General features: G+C 42.1%; 1 long non-coding RNA gene across 1 annotated transcript in view; it reads right to left on the bottom strand.

Annotated features, from left to right (window-relative positions):
• Positions 1-17,628, bottom strand: part of LOC138843794 (uncharacterized) — a 159,010-nt gene extending 141,382 nt beyond the window's left edge. The window contains exon 1 of the long non-coding RNA XR_011378788.1: positions 17,424-17,628. This is a non-coding gene — a long non-coding RNA (uncharacterized lncRNA). The remainder of the gene's footprint in view (positions 1-17,423) is intronic.
• Between the last annotated feature and the right edge of the window lie 565 nt (positions 17,629-18,193).

Here is an 18,193-nt window from a genome sequence, read left to right as displayed (position 1 = left end):
GAGAGAGAGAGTGAGTGATATCTTACAGATCTCTTATTTACCATCAAGGAATTGATATCACTTTTGTTTTTGTTTTTCTGCACCTCCCTGACCCATTTAGATGACCTCCTGGCTTCAGGAAGCTGAGTTCCTGTGATGTGCCACACTGTGTGTGGTTGACTACATGTGAGGATGGGTATGTTTATTTGCTTCACTACAGTAACCTTTTTACTACATAGCCATGTGCCACAACACTTATAGACCTTAAAGATGCACCATAACAAAATGTATATTTTGAGCAAGTTTTTTTGTTAAAAAATAGAAAATCTGGGCTTCTCACATGCTGCCTGGGCAGCTTTTAGGGACTAAAGGTGTTCTTTCTAGAAACTATTGTCCTACGTAAGGAACCACAGAAGGGGGCACAACCTGGCTGTATCTCCCATGCACTGCTTTTCCTCTCCATCCTCTTCACCTATTCCTTATTCCAGGAACCTACTCAGAAACCACGTTAAGGAGTCACTCACTAATTGGGATCTCTGAGTGATCCTAAAGCACAACTAGCTAATTAAGGTGACATTCTGGATATTATGACAGGACATGGGAAACTCGATGTGGGGGGCTGCGGGGACAGTAAGCTTCCGGGCACTTGCTGAATGACTCAGGCCATGTCTGCCCACTCAGCTTATCCTCAAGGCCAGTGTTGCTCTAGGGGATAAGCTGACCCCTATAACCAGGCAGTGCAGCTGGGCCAGCTTTGCCAGGCCCACGCCAGCCTGTCCACACCTCCTCTTTGGCCAGCAGCTATGGCACACGGAGGAGTACTGTGGATTCAAGGGTGGCACATCACAGCAATCCTGCTTCCTGAAGCCCAGGGGTCATTTAAATGGGTCAGAGAGGTGCAGGAAAATAGGAATAAAACTGGCATCAACTCCTTGATGGTAAATAAGATCTGATTCTGTCGAGTGAGTCAGAGTTCCGTCATATGGCCAAATATGTATAGTAGCTATTTATTGAAGTATTCATTCAACAAACAACTCTTCACACATGACAGGTGTTTTACTGATATATGAAAAAGTTCACAAGTATGTTTACAAAAACCTATATCAGAAGCCATACAGTATATATGGTAAACACTGTAATGGAAGATAAATAGAACTTTGGAATAGCCAAGAAATATGTGCACACACATAGAGGGAGGGAGGGAGAGAGGAGAGAGAGAGAGAGAGAGAGAGAGATATCTCACCTAAACCAGGGAGATACGATATTTTTTCATGTGTAACTAAGGGTCCAGTGTCTCCTGCCAGTACAGCTCTATTTCCCAGTAAGAACTAGCTTCCCTCTCCCACTTTCCTGTCAAAGTCACTTTCTAGAGTTCATAGGAAATGCTTATTATGAAAAACTATCAAAATTTTTAAACTAAAATGCATAGACCTTTTTTTAAAGATTTATTTATTTGAAAGACAGAGTTACACAGAGATAGGAGAGAGAGAGAGAGAAAGAGAGAGAGAGAGAGAGAGAGGTCTTCCATCCAATGGTTCACTCCCCAATTGGCCGCAATGGTCGAAGCTGTGCTGATCCGAAGCCAGGAACCAGGAGCTTCTTCTGGGTCTCCCACTTGGGTTTGGGGCCCAAGAACTTGGGCCATCTTCCATTGCTTTCCCAGGCCATAGCAGAGAGCTGGATCGGAAGTGGAGCAGCCGGGTCTTGAACCAATGCCCATATGGGATGCCAGCGCTTCAAGCCAGGGCATTAACCTGCTGCACCACAGCGCCGGCCCTCTGCAGAGAAATTTCAATTCTATTTTTTCCCACCAACTTCCTGAAGTGCTCTCATATTGTGAGTGAAAGGGGGCAATCTCACAACTGTTCCAGAAATGGAGTGGCTGAAGCTCCAGCCTTCTCTGGCAATGCAGTCCCTTCTTCATGACCACTCACAGCTCCCTCAATTACTGACCTGTCCCTTGCTTCTCACACTGGAAAGGTTCTAGTTCTCGTTCTCCCACAAATCTCCCTCACACAGAACTCTGTACAGACTTATGGAAGGACTGTGGGTCATGTAGGATGACGCAGAAAAGAAACAAATTAGAATAGAAATCAAATACCACTGTTCTTTTTTTGTTTTTAAAGATTTATCTATTTATTTTGAAAATCAGGGGGAGGGAGGGAGGGAGGGAGGGAGGGAGGAAGGAAGAGAGAGAGAGAGGAGAGGATAGAGAGATCATTGTTCTATTGGTTCACTTGAGAGATGACCACAATGGCTAGTGCTATGCCAGGCCAAAGCCAGGAGCTTCATCTGGGTCTCCCACATGGGTGGCGGTGACTCAAACACGTGAGCCATCTTCTGCTGCTTTTCTGAGGCCATTATCAGGGAGCTGGATTGCAAGTGGGGCAGCCAGGACATAACACAGCTCCCAAATAAGATGCCTGCAACACAAGCGGCAGTATTACTCACTTCCCCGCGCTGGCCCCAAACCACTGTTCTGCAGAATGCTGTATCCATTCTTGCCAAAGTCATTTTCCATGGTGTTCGTCGAAGCCTATACCTGCTGCCCTCAGGGGACCTTCCTAACTTTGTCCAAAGCCAACTGTGCTTGGAGACAGAGTCCACATAGTATCTCTTTGTTTCCTTGAGTAAAATAAAAAATTCCAGTGACCTTATTAAGCAGAAATCCAGTGCTTCTTTATCTCCAGCATCTCTGGCTGGACTCACAATGTGCTTTCATAAATCAAGGCCATATTAAGATGTCTTTTGCTTTCAGAAATTTGTGTGCTAGACACAGAACAGCAACAGTCATTTTATTGCAGTAATTGTTGGTAAGCCATTTTGCTTTCATCCCCTTATACATGAGAGGGAGAATAAAATTAAGCCTTGGGGCCAGTATTATGGTGTAGTGGGTAAAGCCTCTGCCTGTGGCGCTGGTATCCCGTATGGGTGCCGGTTCATGTCTTGGCTGCCTTTCTTCCGATCTAGCTCTCTGCTATGACCTGGGAAAGCAGTGGAAGATGAGTCAGTTCTTGGGCCCCTGAACATGCAGGGAGACCTGGAAGAACGTCCAGGCTCCTGGCTTCAGATGGGCCCAACTCTGGCCAGTGTGGTCATTTAGGGAGTGAACCAGCAGATGGAAGACCTCTATCTCTCAAATAAATAAATAAATAAATAAATAAAAATCTTTTTATAAAATTAAGCCTTGGGCAGGCACCGTGGCTCACTTGGTTGATTCTCCGCCTGCAGTGCAGGCATCCCATATGGGCACTGGGTTCTACTCCCGGTTGCTCCTCTTCCAGTCCAGCTCTCTGTTGTGGCCCGGGAGGGCAGTGGAGGATGGCCCAAGTGCTTGGGCCCCTGTACCCACATGGGAGAACAGGAGGAGGCACCTGGCTCCTGGCTTCGGATCAGCATAGCTCCGGCTGTAGCGGCCATTTGGGGGGTGAACCAATGGAAGGAAGACCTTTCTCTCTGTCTCTCTCTCTCACTGTCTAACTCTATCTGTCAAATAAATTAAAAAAAAAAATTAAGCCTTGTAGACATCAATCTCCAAAGGAGCTCCCACATACCCAAGGAGGTATGCGGAGTGACTATTGTCCAGAGAAGGCAGGCCTATGAGGTGACTGCTTGGTGGAAGTTTTGTGATTCTGCCAATCAGGGAGTGCATCCTGGACAGACTCCTTGGGTCCCCCCACTCTTAATTACCATGGACTTGAAATGTCTTCTCTGACCCCAAATTCGTGACTCTAAGTCATGGAAGCATCCAATGGCTACTGCAGTCACAGCTGTCCCCAGTTTTGTGTGAATGACAGAGGTATATGCGCATTCCATCAGTTTGCCAACTTGGCCTGGCCACGTACCCTGGGTACAGTGCCTCAGATAATTCAGCACGAGAACAGATGAAGAGGGGAACAGAGCAAGGAGAAACTTGTTAGCTGTAAATAACCTAGGAAATGTAAGAAAAAAAATAATTTAGATCATAGGGCTTGACCTGCCTTGAATGTGGATTTTTTCCCCTCCTCTTCTGAAAGATGGTTATGTCACCTTCCAAGTGCTGTGACTTCCATGCCAACTGGGCTACACCGTTGTGGTTATATAACACCCTGTTTACTCTATTACTGACAAGCATCCCCTTGGCCTGCACTTTGTAGGAAACAGCTCTCCTCTGAGGTCACTGTTGGGTTCAAGCACACTGATCCCTGGCTTCCTGCCTGGCAAGCATTGGTACCACACAGGCCAGGGAGTACATGGGTTGAGTAGGGAAGAATGTTGGCAAACATCTGGGGTGCAGATCACCTCCTAGGGCGGAAAGATGAGATGGAGCAGCCGTGAGCAGGATGAGGGCGCACATCCATGGCATGTGTCACACAGCCTCCTAGGGAAAGGGGACAGGGAGATACTGAGGGGAAGAACGTTCTTGTTTACTTATAAGCTTTAAGAGTCCAGAGGGAATTCTGCTGTGGGAATGAGTGAAAAGAAAGAAGCTGAAACCAGCAAAAAGGCAACGAATCCAAAGGTCTGGGTTGGATAGCCCTGAATAACTTCCATCTCAAAACCACTAGCTCTGTCTTTCAGCCCTCACTCATTTTCCCCTTTTCTGAACTTGTATCACATTTTCCATCTTTATCGTGAGTCTGGCATTTACACCAACCATGTTTCCTGTTGCTTTCCAACTCTGGTCTCATGTGTATACACTATTTCCTCACAGCTGGCTTATAAACTTCTGGAGGGTGAGACACGTCTGACCACTGGCAAAAGGTACGAGAGAAACCAGTTTTTCAAACCTGTATTATTTATTACAAGAAATACTATGCAATTCAGTCATGGTGTTATATATTCAAGTACATTAAGTAAAATTGTTATAAAAAACAAATTGGCACTATAAAAAATCATTCCCTGCCTAATTTCTTAGTCCAAACATTATTTTTAAGGCTTTTGTAATAAAAAGTTAACATACACTAGAGAGAACAGCATAAATAACCCCCGTATAACCATCACCCAGAGTTTAGAATTTTCATGTGTTTGTCATTCTTGCTCCATTCTTCTCTCTTCTTTCCCAGAATCATCAAGAAACTTTACTCACAAATCCCAGATATGCACTTAGTACGCATCTTTTAAAAACATTTTCTTTCATGATCATATGCATTTATCAGCCAAATTAGCAGCAACTTTCTATTGTTCATTCCAAATATCGCTTACACGTTCCCAGTTATTTAGAGCATCATTTAAAAGAAGTCCTGCTCCTGAACACTATCACAAGGAGCCACACTGGAAAGTGACCTTGATCACCTCCCAGGTCAGTCCTTACCTGGCAGTCATAGCAAAGTCTGAGAGTGACAACCATAAGCTCATAGCTGGCTCTCTCTTGCCTGGCTGCAGGATTGGCCCTAAGTCCAGCTTTCTGGAGAGAGGCCACCATGTTCCAGGCAGCTGATGCCCTTTAGCATAGGTAGGAGTGTGTGTGTGTGTGTGTGTGTGTGTGTGTGTGTTGGCGGGGAGGGTGTCCAACACAAAAGCTATTTTGGAGGCATTAAAGTGGGACTAGATTTCCGGGGTTTATGATAGAAGTCATGGGATCTATTCATTTAGACCAGAACAAATTATACACCTGAAGTTTTTACTAACATCTAATGGAAATTTGGAATCTCTTTCAACTAGGAACAAAGGCAGCAAACCACGTATTAGCAGTATCTATAACTGTCTATGACTGTCATTAGTACAAATGAAAATATTCTAGTATCACATTACATTGCTGCTAATATCTTCAAATATTGTGAATACTTACCATGACTTTGGGATTATGTTCATTCTTTGCCTGTGTCAGTGAAGAAGCACATATATTGCTGTACCACACATTGTTTTCATTTTCACAATTCAGATAACTATATTTGGATATACTTGATTTTCTTTTGTGATCCATGTGTTTTATTGTATGCCTTTTTAAAAAAAAAGATTTAGAGCCGGCGCCGTGGCTCAATAGGCTAATCCTCCACCTTGCGGCGCCGGCACACCGGGTTCTAGTCCCGGTTGGGGCGCCGGATTCTGTCCCGGTTGCCCCTCTTCCAGGCCAGCTCTCTGCTGTGGCCAGGGAGTGCAGTGGAGGATGGCCCAGGTGCTTGGGCCCTGCACCCCATGGGAGACCAGGATAAGCACCGGGATCCTGGCTCCTGCCATCGGATCAGCGCGGTGCGCCGGCTGCAGCGGCGGCCATTGGAGGGTGATCCAACGGCAAAGGAAGACCTTTCTCTCTGTCTCTCTCTCTCACTGTCCACTCTGCCTGTCAAAAAAAAAAAAAAAAAAAAAAGATTGATTTATTTATTTGAAAGTCAGAGTTACAGAGAGAGGAAGATACACACACACACACACACACACACACACGGGAGGGGGAAAGAGAGAGAGAGAGAGAGAAAGAGAGAGATCTCCTATCCACTGGTTCACTCCTCAGATGGCTGCAGCAGCCAAGGCTGGGCTGGAACAAAGTGAGGAGCCTGGAGCTTCATTCAGGTCTCCCACGTAGGTGGCAGGGGCCAAACATTCGGGCTATATTCTGCTGCATTTCCCAGGTGCATTAGTAAGGGGGCTGGATTAGAAGTGGAACAGCAGCTGGAACACAAACTGGTATCCATATGGAATTTGTGATGCTGGCATTGCCCACTATGCTACAATGCCAGCCACTATTGTAAGCATTTTAAATCCCACGTATTCTAAGAAAGAATCAGCAGGCTTCACCAATGGAAGAGGGAATCCACAGCACAAAAGGCAGGGAACCCTGGAAAGGAGGCAGCCTTTTCGGTGCTGCCCAGAAAATATGATAGCTGGAATGCTGGGAGTGATGCTTAGGAGAGAGAGAACAACTATGCTGTGATTAATTCATGCTTCTTGAATATAAATCCAGGGATGAGAAGTCTGCCTCTGGAAGTCTCAGGAGCCATGGGAAGGCCCTTCACTGAAGCATCTCCCTGTGTGCTGGCACATGAGTCACCAGCATTGGCCAGCTCTCCGGAAAGGATGTTCCAAGCACGCTAGAGGCAGAGGACTATGGAAATTGAAGGTATTAATAGAATTCCTCCCACCTCAAGGCTGCAGTTCCTCCCACTGCCTTCCTGGCCACATGCTGGGCAGCCCAGGAGGCTGACTGTAGTAGGGAGGACACTTGGAGAGAAGCCTACAGCCAGGAGCCCCACCTGTTTTGTAGCCAGGATGCTGACCAGAAATGATTTTCCCAGGCCACTTGCCCTCTTCCTCTCAGACTTTGAACTCAGTCAGTAGGACTTCTACGTTCAATTCTAGGAGTGTCACTTTGTCCTATCAGGAAAAGTGACTGAGTCATGCTAATGGCAGAGGATAAAATCACCCAGCTGCTGCTGGAATCACACAGACCAGTGTTCCCAGTGTTCTCCACCTGCACATTCATCAGTCTTGTTTGCTGCTCACGGACTCATGAGTACTAGCATTAGCGAATGAATTACATATAATTGCCTTATACGGTATCTTTAAGTTTTCCAAGCAAGAAAAAATAATCCTTCACAGTTATTTTTGCTGTCAATAGCTACAGCAATTTATCAGTCCTTGAATTGCACATTCATGTTTGGTGTGGGTTTTGGCAGGAGTATGTTAGTAACCATCAAACAGGCTGGCTGCGATTCCCTTTAGTCTCTAACTGGAAATGACCCAAATGTCCCTCAACAGTAGAATGAATTAAATAATGTGTGGTATCGCTAAAAGGGTATACTATACAGCAAGGAGAATGAATGAGCTATTGCTACCAGCAAGAACATATACCAACCTCACAAATACAGGATTTAGGCAAAGACGCCAGACAGCATAGGGTACCCGCTGAATGATTCCATTTATGTCGAGCTCATAAACAGGCAAAGCACGCCTGAAGGGTTTCCAACTTCTGGTTGGAGCGGTGGGTACCTGTGGGTAGGGGGTAGTGGCTAGAATACATGAGAGGATTCTGGAATGATAATAATAATTCTGTTTCTTGACATGGGTGCTGGTTCCTTGGGAGGATTCATTGTAAAAACTTACAGGGTTGTGTGCTTACAATTTATGCACATTTCTGCATGTCTGACACTTCAACAAAAATCTTAAATAAAAAAGCATGAACGGGGTAACAAATTATTGTGTGTGCATGTTTTTTTAAACACACGCTCCACCAGAGTTCTGGTGATATTAGAAAATAATATTAAGAAATCTTAAAGGGTAATACTCAGCTATCCTACCTCCCTCCCCTCCTTGGATTACAATCCTTCTGACTGACATGTCTGCTTATTGTAACTGACAGATGTCATAAAAGCAACCAGGATCTGTTCTAATGACTTGTTAAAGTGACCTTAAATAAACTTAGCTCTGAGGAGGACTGCCCCTACTGGGAAGCTTCTTGCCAGGAGGAAGGGTGATGGTGTAGGTCTTGCTCTGACAAGGGCACCCAACCAAGCCCGCAGCAATGAGGCCTGACACCTGCTCTTGCTCAGCTCCCCCCTGTAAAGCATGCAGCATGGGGTCACATCAGTGTGAGGAAGGGGAGCTTCCCTCTAACTTGTCAGCCCAGGGGGCACCATTTATTCCAATCGGTAGGTCCAAATTTGGTGCCATTTTGTAAGCAGGACTAATCAAGACTGAAGTCCAGCTTCTGTCGCCTGCAAGGCCCTCCTCTTTACTTATGTCTTCCACTGTGGGGTCTCTTGGGATGGAGGGAAGTCCCTCCCCACTCCACTGTGACCACCTGCTTTCTGTGTTACTATCTTTACATAGGAAGCTGCTGGGAGCCATTGTTTTTCTTGGACTTCTCCTTTCCCGTCCCCCCCATGCTCCAGAGCAAAGCAGAGCCCTGAGACTGTAGGAGCCTTGTTTGGAAGTCATTGAAATACAGTTTCTATTCCAGTTCTTGGTGTCTTGAAGGAACTCATTAAAAACGTGCCCAAGGCGCTGGCACCGCGGCTCAATAGGCTAATCCTCTGCCTAGCGGCGCCGGCACACCAGGTTCTAGTCCCTGTCGGGGCGCCGGATTCTGTCCCAGTTGCCCCTCTTCCAGGCCAGCTCTCTGCTGTGGCCCAGGAAGGCAGTGGAGGATGGCCCAAGTGCTTGGGCCCTGCACCCCATGGGAGACCAGGAGAAGTACCTGGCTCCTGGCTTCAGATCAGCGCGATGCGCCGGCCATTGGAGGGTGAACCAACGGCAAAGGAAGACCTTTCTCTCTGTCTCTCTTTCTCTCACTATCCACTCTGCCTGTCAAAAAAAAAAAAAAAAAAAGAAAAAAGAAAAAAAAAAAGAAAAGAAAAGAAAAAAAAAGTGCCCAAGGAAGGAAATTCAGATTCTTGAGAATCCCTTGACTTATTTTTCATTTTCCCTTATACTGGAATATTCTGTCTGAATATTAGTGTGTTACAGTGGAAAGGCAGCAGCGTCACAGTCAAGACAGCAGCCATGTGAGAATGTTGCTCTTTAGTTAGTGGGCAAGCTACTTACTTCCATTTCAGTTTCATCAACTGTAAGACGGGGGTGATACCCTCTTCCTTGCAAGGAACTTGGGAAAGATTATGTAAGCATAATGTATGAAGCTCCTAGAACAGTGTTTGTACATAGCTCTGTGCATTCATTCACTGATTCACTCGTTCATTCAGTAAACATTTTATAAGCTTGGAATAGAGGCCAGAATCCAGGTTGGCTGCAGTGACCCATACAACTGGACACTCACTCTCATTGGGTGCAGAATTGTGTGGGGGTTTATTTGTAACCATTAAATGCAAAAACACGAGATATTATAACTATTACAATAAAAATACATGCAGGGTTGTCCTTCTGTTTATCTATCATCATTCAGCTACTCAAGGATCTATTTTTCTATCTATATATGTATGTGATTCTTCTATCAGTATCTAGATACAATAATTATAATATGTATTTGCTATTATTATTATAATTCCCTATGTAGAGATGTCATACACTTATATAGAGATTATTTCTGGGGCATAGGACTTGAGATGAGTTTCTTGAGTTTCTTCTTTAAAATATTCTATACTGTCCTCTTGTAGCAAATATTATTTTTCAAAAACCATTAAGATATTGTAAGAGTTGACTCTAGTATAAATTTTGAAAACCTAGACAAAATGAAAAATATTAATGCTAAAATTGGCATAAGAAATAGAGAACTTGACTGGGCCAATAAGTTTTAAGGAGATTAAAGTGCCATGAATAGTCTTCCCTCTCATAAACTGTAGGTCCAAATGGTTTTACAGGTGAGCTCCATCAAACTCTTGAGGAATAATAAATTCCCATCTGTAGTCTAAGTTATTCCAAGAGACAAAAAATGAAAGCTGCCAAGCTCATTTTATGATATTGGTGCAATCAGATGAACACAGTATTTTAAAAAGAAAGAAAATTATAGCCTCTTTCTCTTTTGCCAGTAGATGCAAAAAAAAAAAATCTTTTAGCATATTAGCTAATTGAATCCAATAGTGTGTTTTAAAATAATATAGCTTGATTAATGTGTGATTCATCATTGGGATTCTGCCAACATAGTTCAGAACATTAGGAAATTAATTTTTTAAAAATCTCAGATAGTTTCAATTGATGCAGAAAAAGTATTTGATAAATCCTTTGCTTATTTATTATTTAAAAAAATTCAGCAAACTAAGAAAAGGATTGTTTTATTTCCTTTAAAATGGTGATAGTTATATCCCAAACCCCTCAGCAAACATTATACTTAATAGAAAAACTTTAAATGCATTTTTTTTTGACAGGCAGAGTTAGATAGTGAGAGAGAGAGGCAGAGAGAAAGGTCTTCCCTCCCCTCCGTTGGTTCACCCCCTAAATGGATGCTATGGCTGGCGCACTGCGCTGATCCAAAGCCAGGAGCCAGGTTCCTCCTCCTGGTCTCCCATGTGGGTGCAGGGCCCAAGCACTTGGGCCATCCTCCACTGCACTCCTGGGCCACAGCAGAGAGCTGGTCTGGAAGAGGGGCAACCGGGACAGAATCCGGCGCTTCAACTGGGACTAGAACCCGGTGTGCTGGTGCCGCAGGTGGAGGATTAACCTAGTGAGCCTCGGCGCCGGCCAAATGCATTCTTTTTAAGATGGAAAACTGCAGATATTCTCATTATGATAAATTACAATCACAATGAAGGAAAGAAAAATAAAAAATAGAATTGGAAAGGAAAAATAAATTATCAGTTTTCACAAATGGTATATCCATCTACTCAGAATAAATAATTCAACAGGTAAGCTGTATCAAACTACAAGCATTTCTGACAGCTATAAATTGTTTTGAACAATCAAGATACCATTCATAATAGCAACAACAACTAAAAATATCTGGTAAATAATTTAAGCAAAAATACATAGGGTCTCCTTGCAAAAAAGAATGTAAAAGAATCTAATAAAAGACATGGAAAAAACCTGAGTGAATAAGAAACATCCCTTGTTCTCATATAGGAATATTGAATATTACAAAGATGCCTCTTCTCCATCTTCATCTAGTAAGTATCATATAATCCTCTCAAAATTTTAGGGTGACACACATAATAAACCTATTGTAAAATGTATGTGACAAGGAGTCACTGTGCACTACCTTCCCAGGCAAGACCTCTGTCTCAAAGAGATATATTATAATTATGTCTAAATACTCACAAAAGATGCATCATTCTTGGGTGCTTCTTTAAAGTTAATTAAGTTTCTTTAAAAAAAAAAAAAAGAAGTTAAATTAACTTCAAGATGCAATGACTTTGAATAGTCTTTGTCTTCACTGTTGAGGAACAGTTTTTTTTTTTTTCGTGCAAATTGTTGAACACTTTACTTAGTATAGAGTTGGTCTTCTGTGTATAAAGTTAATTGAAAATGGATCTTAATGGAGAATGGGACTGGGAATGGGAGAGGGAAGAGGGGGAGGGGTGGGAGTATGGGTGGGAGGGTGGGTATGGTGGGAAGAATCACTGTATTCCTAAAGTTGTACTTATGAAATGCATCAAGTTTGTATTCCTTAAATAAAAGATTTCTTTGGGAAAAAATGTATGTGACATTGGGACAGTTGAGGACTTCTTCAAAAAGGTGCCAGCATTTTGGTGCGGTGGGTTAAGCTACTGCTTTTTCTGTTGGTATCCCATGTCAGAACATAGGTTCAAGTCCTGGTTGCTCTGCTTCCAATCTTGCTCTCTGCTCATGAACCTAGGAAAGCAGCAGAAGATGGCCCTACTACTTGGGTCCCTGCCACCCACATGGGAGACTCAGAGTTTAGGATCCCTGGCTTTTGCCTGGCCTAGCCTTGGACACTGAGGTCATATACAGAGTGAATCAGCAGATGAAGGTTGATCTGTATCTCTCACTCTCACTCAGTCTTTCAAATAAAATAAACAAATCTTTAAAAAAAACTTTAAAAAACTCAAATGGTATAAAATTGACTACTGAGATCCACCAAAATTAAGAATTTCTGTTACATAATGGACACATGAATGAATTAGAAGTTAATTTTAAAATGCGAGAAGACATTACAGTGCTTCAAACAGACAAGGATAGACAAGGGATTGCTATCTAAAATATAAAGGAAGAAATCAAGTCAAATAATAAATGAAATCAAACAAACAAGAAAAAAAAAGAACCTCAACAGAAAAATAGGCAAAGTACATGAACAGGCAATTTACAGAGCAATAAACCCTGGAAGTTAACAAGCCATAAGTAACTTGGTGGATTAACATAGCAATGATATAATTTTATAATTATATGACTGGAAAAATTAGCAATCCAAATAATACAATGTGTTAGCAGGATACAAGAATATATCTTGCTGGTGATACTGAAGACTGGCCAGCCACAGGGAAGCACAGTCTGAACTACTCAGGCAAAGTAAATATTCCTGTGTCCTACAAGCTGGCAAGATTGCAAGGAGGGTAAAGAAATGGGTTGAGAAAAGAATGAGGTTCCTGGCCCTGGTGATTGAGTAGATTCAGGTAACAATGCCCAAAATAAAGAATGGAGAAAGATGGGGAGCTGGTCAGGGGATAAAAATAATGTTTTCTGCTTTAGCTCTGTTAAGAATTATAAATTTATGGGACATACTGATGGAAACAGTGGGTACTCAATGAATATTAACTTCTCTCTCCATCAAATAAACTCCCTTTTTCTTCAGTGTTTAGAAAGACCTAATATTAATTTATTATTTTCTCCAACATTTGTTTTGTGAGCTTTCATAGTCTGAAGACCAATGCCTCTATTAACTTCCTCAATAAGCTATGGTTAGCGAACTGATGGAGTGCATCGCCCCCTTTTTTTAGGTTACTTGATGTCAATATTCTTGGGCATATTTTTTTTAAGTTAGGTAAAGAATGCCTAAGGACATTATTTCAAACTAAAAGCCTCATGTATTTTAGTGCCAGAAACCTGGGATTAAAATACCAGCTCTGCTATTCATTTGCTATATACGATATGGGGTAGGATATACAGTCTTTCAATAAATAGGACTAATAATAGTTTGCCATTCAGGAATGTTATTGGGATTAAATTAAATCACATAGATCAAGTGCCAGACACAGTAGATGTGCCATAAAGACAAGTTGTTGTTATCATCATAATCACAGGTGCTTACCTTTAATTATTATTTTATTAATTCTAAATTTCACAGAATTAGCCCTAATAGGAATATAATGTAAGGCACATATGTAATTTTAAATTTATTTTTTCCATATTTAAACAAAAAAGAAATACGGCAGATTTTTTTTTTTACTTTGAAATTTTTTTTAAACTTTTATTTAATGAATATAAATTTCCAAAGTACGGCTTATGGATTACAATGGCTTCCCCCCCATATCGTCTCTCCCATATCGTCTCAACCCTCCCCTTTCCCACCCTCTCCCCTTCCATTCACATGAGGATTCATTTTCGATTCTCTTTATATACAGAAGATCAGTTTAGCATACATTAAGTAAAGATTTCAACAATTTGCTCCCACACAAACATAAAGTGAAAAATAATAGATGATTTTTTAAATGATGATGAAATCAGATAAGACCTATTGTCATGTTTAATCCCAGTGAGAGTCAAGTTGGGAATTGATAATTTCTTCTTTTTTTTTTTTTTTAACAGAAGATCAGTTTAGTATACATTAAGTAAAGATTTCAACAGTTTGCACCCCCATAGAAACACAAAGTGAAATATACTGTTTGAGTACTTATTATAGCATTAAGTCTCAATGTACAGCACATTAAGGACAGAGATCCTACATGAGGTGTAAGTGCACAGTGACTCCTGTTGTTGACTTTACAAATTGACACTCCTGTTTATGGCATCAGTAATCTCCCTATGCTCCAGTCATGAGTTTCCAAGGCTATGGAAGCCTTTTGAGTTCACCGACTCTTGTTTAGACAAGGTCATATTCAAAGTGGAGGTTCTCTCCTCCCTTCAGAGAAAGGTACCTCCTTCTTTGAAGACCTGTTCTTTCCACTGGGATCTCACTCACAGAGATCTTTCATTTAGGGTTTGTTTTTTTTTTTTTTTTTTTTTTTTTTTTGCCAGGGTGTCTTGGCTTTCCATGCCTGAAATACTCTCATGGGCTTTTCAGCCAGATCGGAATGGCTTTAGGGCTGATTCTGAGGCCAGAGTGCTGTTTAAGACATCCACCATTCTATGAGTCTGCTGAGTATCTCGCTTCCCATGTTGGATCACTCTCCCCTTTATTTATTCTATCAGTTAGTATTAGCAGGTACTAGACTTGTTTATGTGCTCCCTTTGACTCTTAGTCCTTTCATTATGATCAATTGTGAACTGAAATTGATCACTTGGACTGGTGAGATGGCATTGGTACATGCCACCTTGATGGGATTAAATTGGAGTCCCCTGGTATGTTTCTAACTCTACCATTTGGGGCAAGTCAGCTTGAGCATGTCCCAAATTATACATCTCTTCCCTCTCTTATTCCTACTCTTATGTTTAACAGGGATCACATTTCAGTTAAATTTCAACACTTAAGAATAACTGTGTATTAATTATAGAATTAAACCAGTCATATTAAGTAGAACAGACAAAAAAACTACTAAGAGGGATAATGTATTAAGTTGTTCATCAACAGTCAGGGCTATGCTGATCAAGTCACCATTTCTCATAGTGTCCATTTCACTTCAACAGGTTTCCTTTTTGGTGTTCAGTCAGTTGTCACCGATCAGGGAGAACATATGGTATTTGTCCCTTTGGGACTGGCTTATTTCACTCAGCATGATGTGTTCCAGATTCCTCCATTTTGTTGCAAATGACTGGATTTCATTGTTTCTTACTGCGGTATAGTATTCTAAAGAGTACATATCCCATAATTTCTTTATCCAGTCTACCGTTGATGGGCATTTAGGTTGGTTCCAGGTCTTGGCTATTGTGAATTGTGCTGCAATAAACATTAGGGTGCAGACCGCTTTTTTGTTTGCCAATTTAAATTCCTTTGGGTAAATTCCAAGGAGTGTGATGGCTGGGTCGAACGGTAGGGTTATCTTCAGGTTTCTGAGGAATCTCCAGACTGACTTCCATAGTGGCTTGACCAGTTTGCATTCCCACCAACAGTGGGTTAGTGTCCCTTTTTCCCCACATCCTCACCAGCATCTGTTGTTGGTAGATTTCTGCATGTGAGCCATTCTAACCGGGGTGAGGTGAAACCTCATTGTGGTTTTGATTTGCATTTCCCTGATTGCTAATGACCTTGAACATTTTTTCATGTGCCTGTTGGCCATTTGGATTTCCTCTTTTGAAAAATGTCTATTGAGGTCCTTGGCCCATCTCTTAAGTGGGTTGTTTGTTTTGTTTTTGTGGAGTTTCTTGATCTCTTTGTAGATTCTGGTTATTAACCCTTTATCTGTTGCATAGTTTGCAAATATTTTTTCCCATTCTGTCGGTTGTCTCTTCACTCTCCTGACTGTTTCTTTTGCAGTACAGAAACTTTTCAATTTGATGCAATCCCAATAGTTGATTTTGGCTTTGACTGCCTGTGGAAATATGGCAGATTTTTAATTTAATCTAATATATACCAGATATTATTAAATTTCCAATAAGATATTTTACATTTTTTGCATTAAATTTTCAAAACTGGTTGTGTATTTTATTCTTAGAGCATATCTGGGTTTGGAAGAGTCACATTTCAAATGCTTAAAAGACACACATGGTTACTGGCATTGAACAGTGCAGGTGTAAATACAATTTTTTAAGTCCTGCATTGTGTAAATACTGACTTTAAAATACACAATCTCCTCTGTGTTATTCTCAGACAATAAGGGTTTGTTAAAACAACAGCATGACATTTTCTCCCTCCAGTTATTAGAAATGGAGGTTTCTAGGGCAGGCTTTGTAACACAGGGGGTAAGCTGCCATGCAAGGAGCCTGTATCCCATATCAAAGTGCCTGGTAATCCAGCTTCCTGCTTATGCACACCTGAGGGGCAGCGGATGATGGCTCAATTCCTTGGGTCCTTGCTACCACGTGGAGACCATGTTTCAGGCTCCTGACGTGGGCCTGGCCCTGACTGTTGTAAGCACCTGGGGAGTGGACCAGCCAACGAAAAGATCTCTGTCTCTAGCTCTGTCTTTCAAATATACAGAAGGATCAGGGAAGAAAAATAAATGGAGGTTTCTTTGGAACAGTCCTTAGGCCTTTAGTATTTCTAGCAAGACATCGTTACCAATGCTTTCTTCTCTACATTCCAGTCTCTACCTTGGAAGAGTCTATAGACAGGCTGCATGGGCCTGAGTGTATAGAGCAATTGTGACTGCACCTTGAGGGGCCTACAGGTTTTCTGCCTCCTCCCACTGGGGTTTACAGTGTTAATTCTAAAACTAAGCACATCCCTTCTGAGCACCTGAAAAGATCCAACCCACACTAGCCATGTAACAACCGGGACAGATTGGGTCAAGTGTTTGCATTTGACTGTGATTCAGTGTGTAACAGACTGCTGTGTTTGAAATCAGAGAGGCCAGGGAGAAGGAAATACAATTACATCAGCTATGGCAACCACAACTTGGATGAGACAAGAACTAGCAATGCTTAGGCTCAACGAGAATTATGAAACCATTACTTTTCTCTGTGCTATCTAATGGACCATTCTGCCCCACATGAGTGGATTCCTGCTTTGGGTGCAAGGTGACCAGATGACTTCTCTCAGATTAACTTCAATTTTATAAATCTCTAATTTTTGAGGTATTTATATTGGGAAAATTTTCATAGTAAGATTATTTTAAAGTTTAATCTCCCAAATTGGTCATTTTAAAAACATTTGTGTTTTTGTTACCAAATTTTTACCACTATGCACATGAAACCAATTCTCAGGGTGAGGAGCTAGGAAGCTGGACTCTGGTCTCTCTGGTCAACGTGGCTATTGTTGCGGCTTCCTTGAGACTTACTGTAATAAATGTCAAAGAAAAGGCCAGGGAACAAACACTGTGTCTAAATTAGATTCTATCCATGTTCCTGGCTCAGGCACTTTATTACTTTACCTTGTCACCTCCAAGGATAAGGCAGAGAAAGGACGCATGAAGAATGTGTGTAGCATCTTGAATGAAGTGAGGATCCATTCATACGCTCCATCTCCTGAGCTCTGTGATCCAGGTAGACGACACCAGCTGACAAGAGGCGTACTGTCCAACAGCAGAGAATCCCAAATCACCCGATTCCCTCTCCACCCTCTGCCCTTCCCACTCCTGACACTTTCGACATCTCCAGAGGAGCAGGGAAGTCAGCCCCTGCCATGTGTGTCTTGGGTCAAAGGGAAAAAGCACAGAGCTCCCATGTATGTGTCTCAGCCTGAAAGAAACCAAGTGTCTTCCGATAAACAACACTTGAGATTTTTTTTTTTCCTAATGAAGGCATTAAACTGACCTTCTTTTGAAATGGGCTAGACAGGGTAAACAAGGAGAGATCTTGTTTTCCCTTCATCCTGGAAAAATAACATCTCTTGCTTTCCAGCTCAGTACAGTTGACTGAGTTGGAAAGGAATCTATTTTCTCTGGAAAGATTTATTTGCCCAACAGTTGTGTTTTTGTATATGTGTATGTGTTGGCAAGAGCCGATAGATTTTCCAGAACAAGGGTCGTCTTGTTCACAGTTTAAAGGGGCCTAAGATTTGAATTTAGCATGAGGGAAGCCCTTGGCAACCTTCCTTAAGATTAACTACAGACCCCGAAGCATCTCACACTGGTCTGGGTATTAGCACAGAAAGGTGAATGTGCTGGGGCTGTGACTGTGGGTGCCACCCACTCACAAAAGA

Source organism: Oryctolagus cuniculus, chromosome 9 (genome assembly GCF_964237555.1).
Source record: "Oryctolagus cuniculus chromosome 9, mOryCun1.1, whole genome shotgun sequence".
In the NCBI taxonomy this organism is placed as follows: Eukaryota; Metazoa; Chordata; class Mammalia; order Lagomorpha; family Leporidae; genus Oryctolagus; species Oryctolagus cuniculus.
The sequence above is the reverse complement of the archived record's forward strand: the minus strand, read 5'-3'. Positions and strand labels throughout refer to the sequence as shown.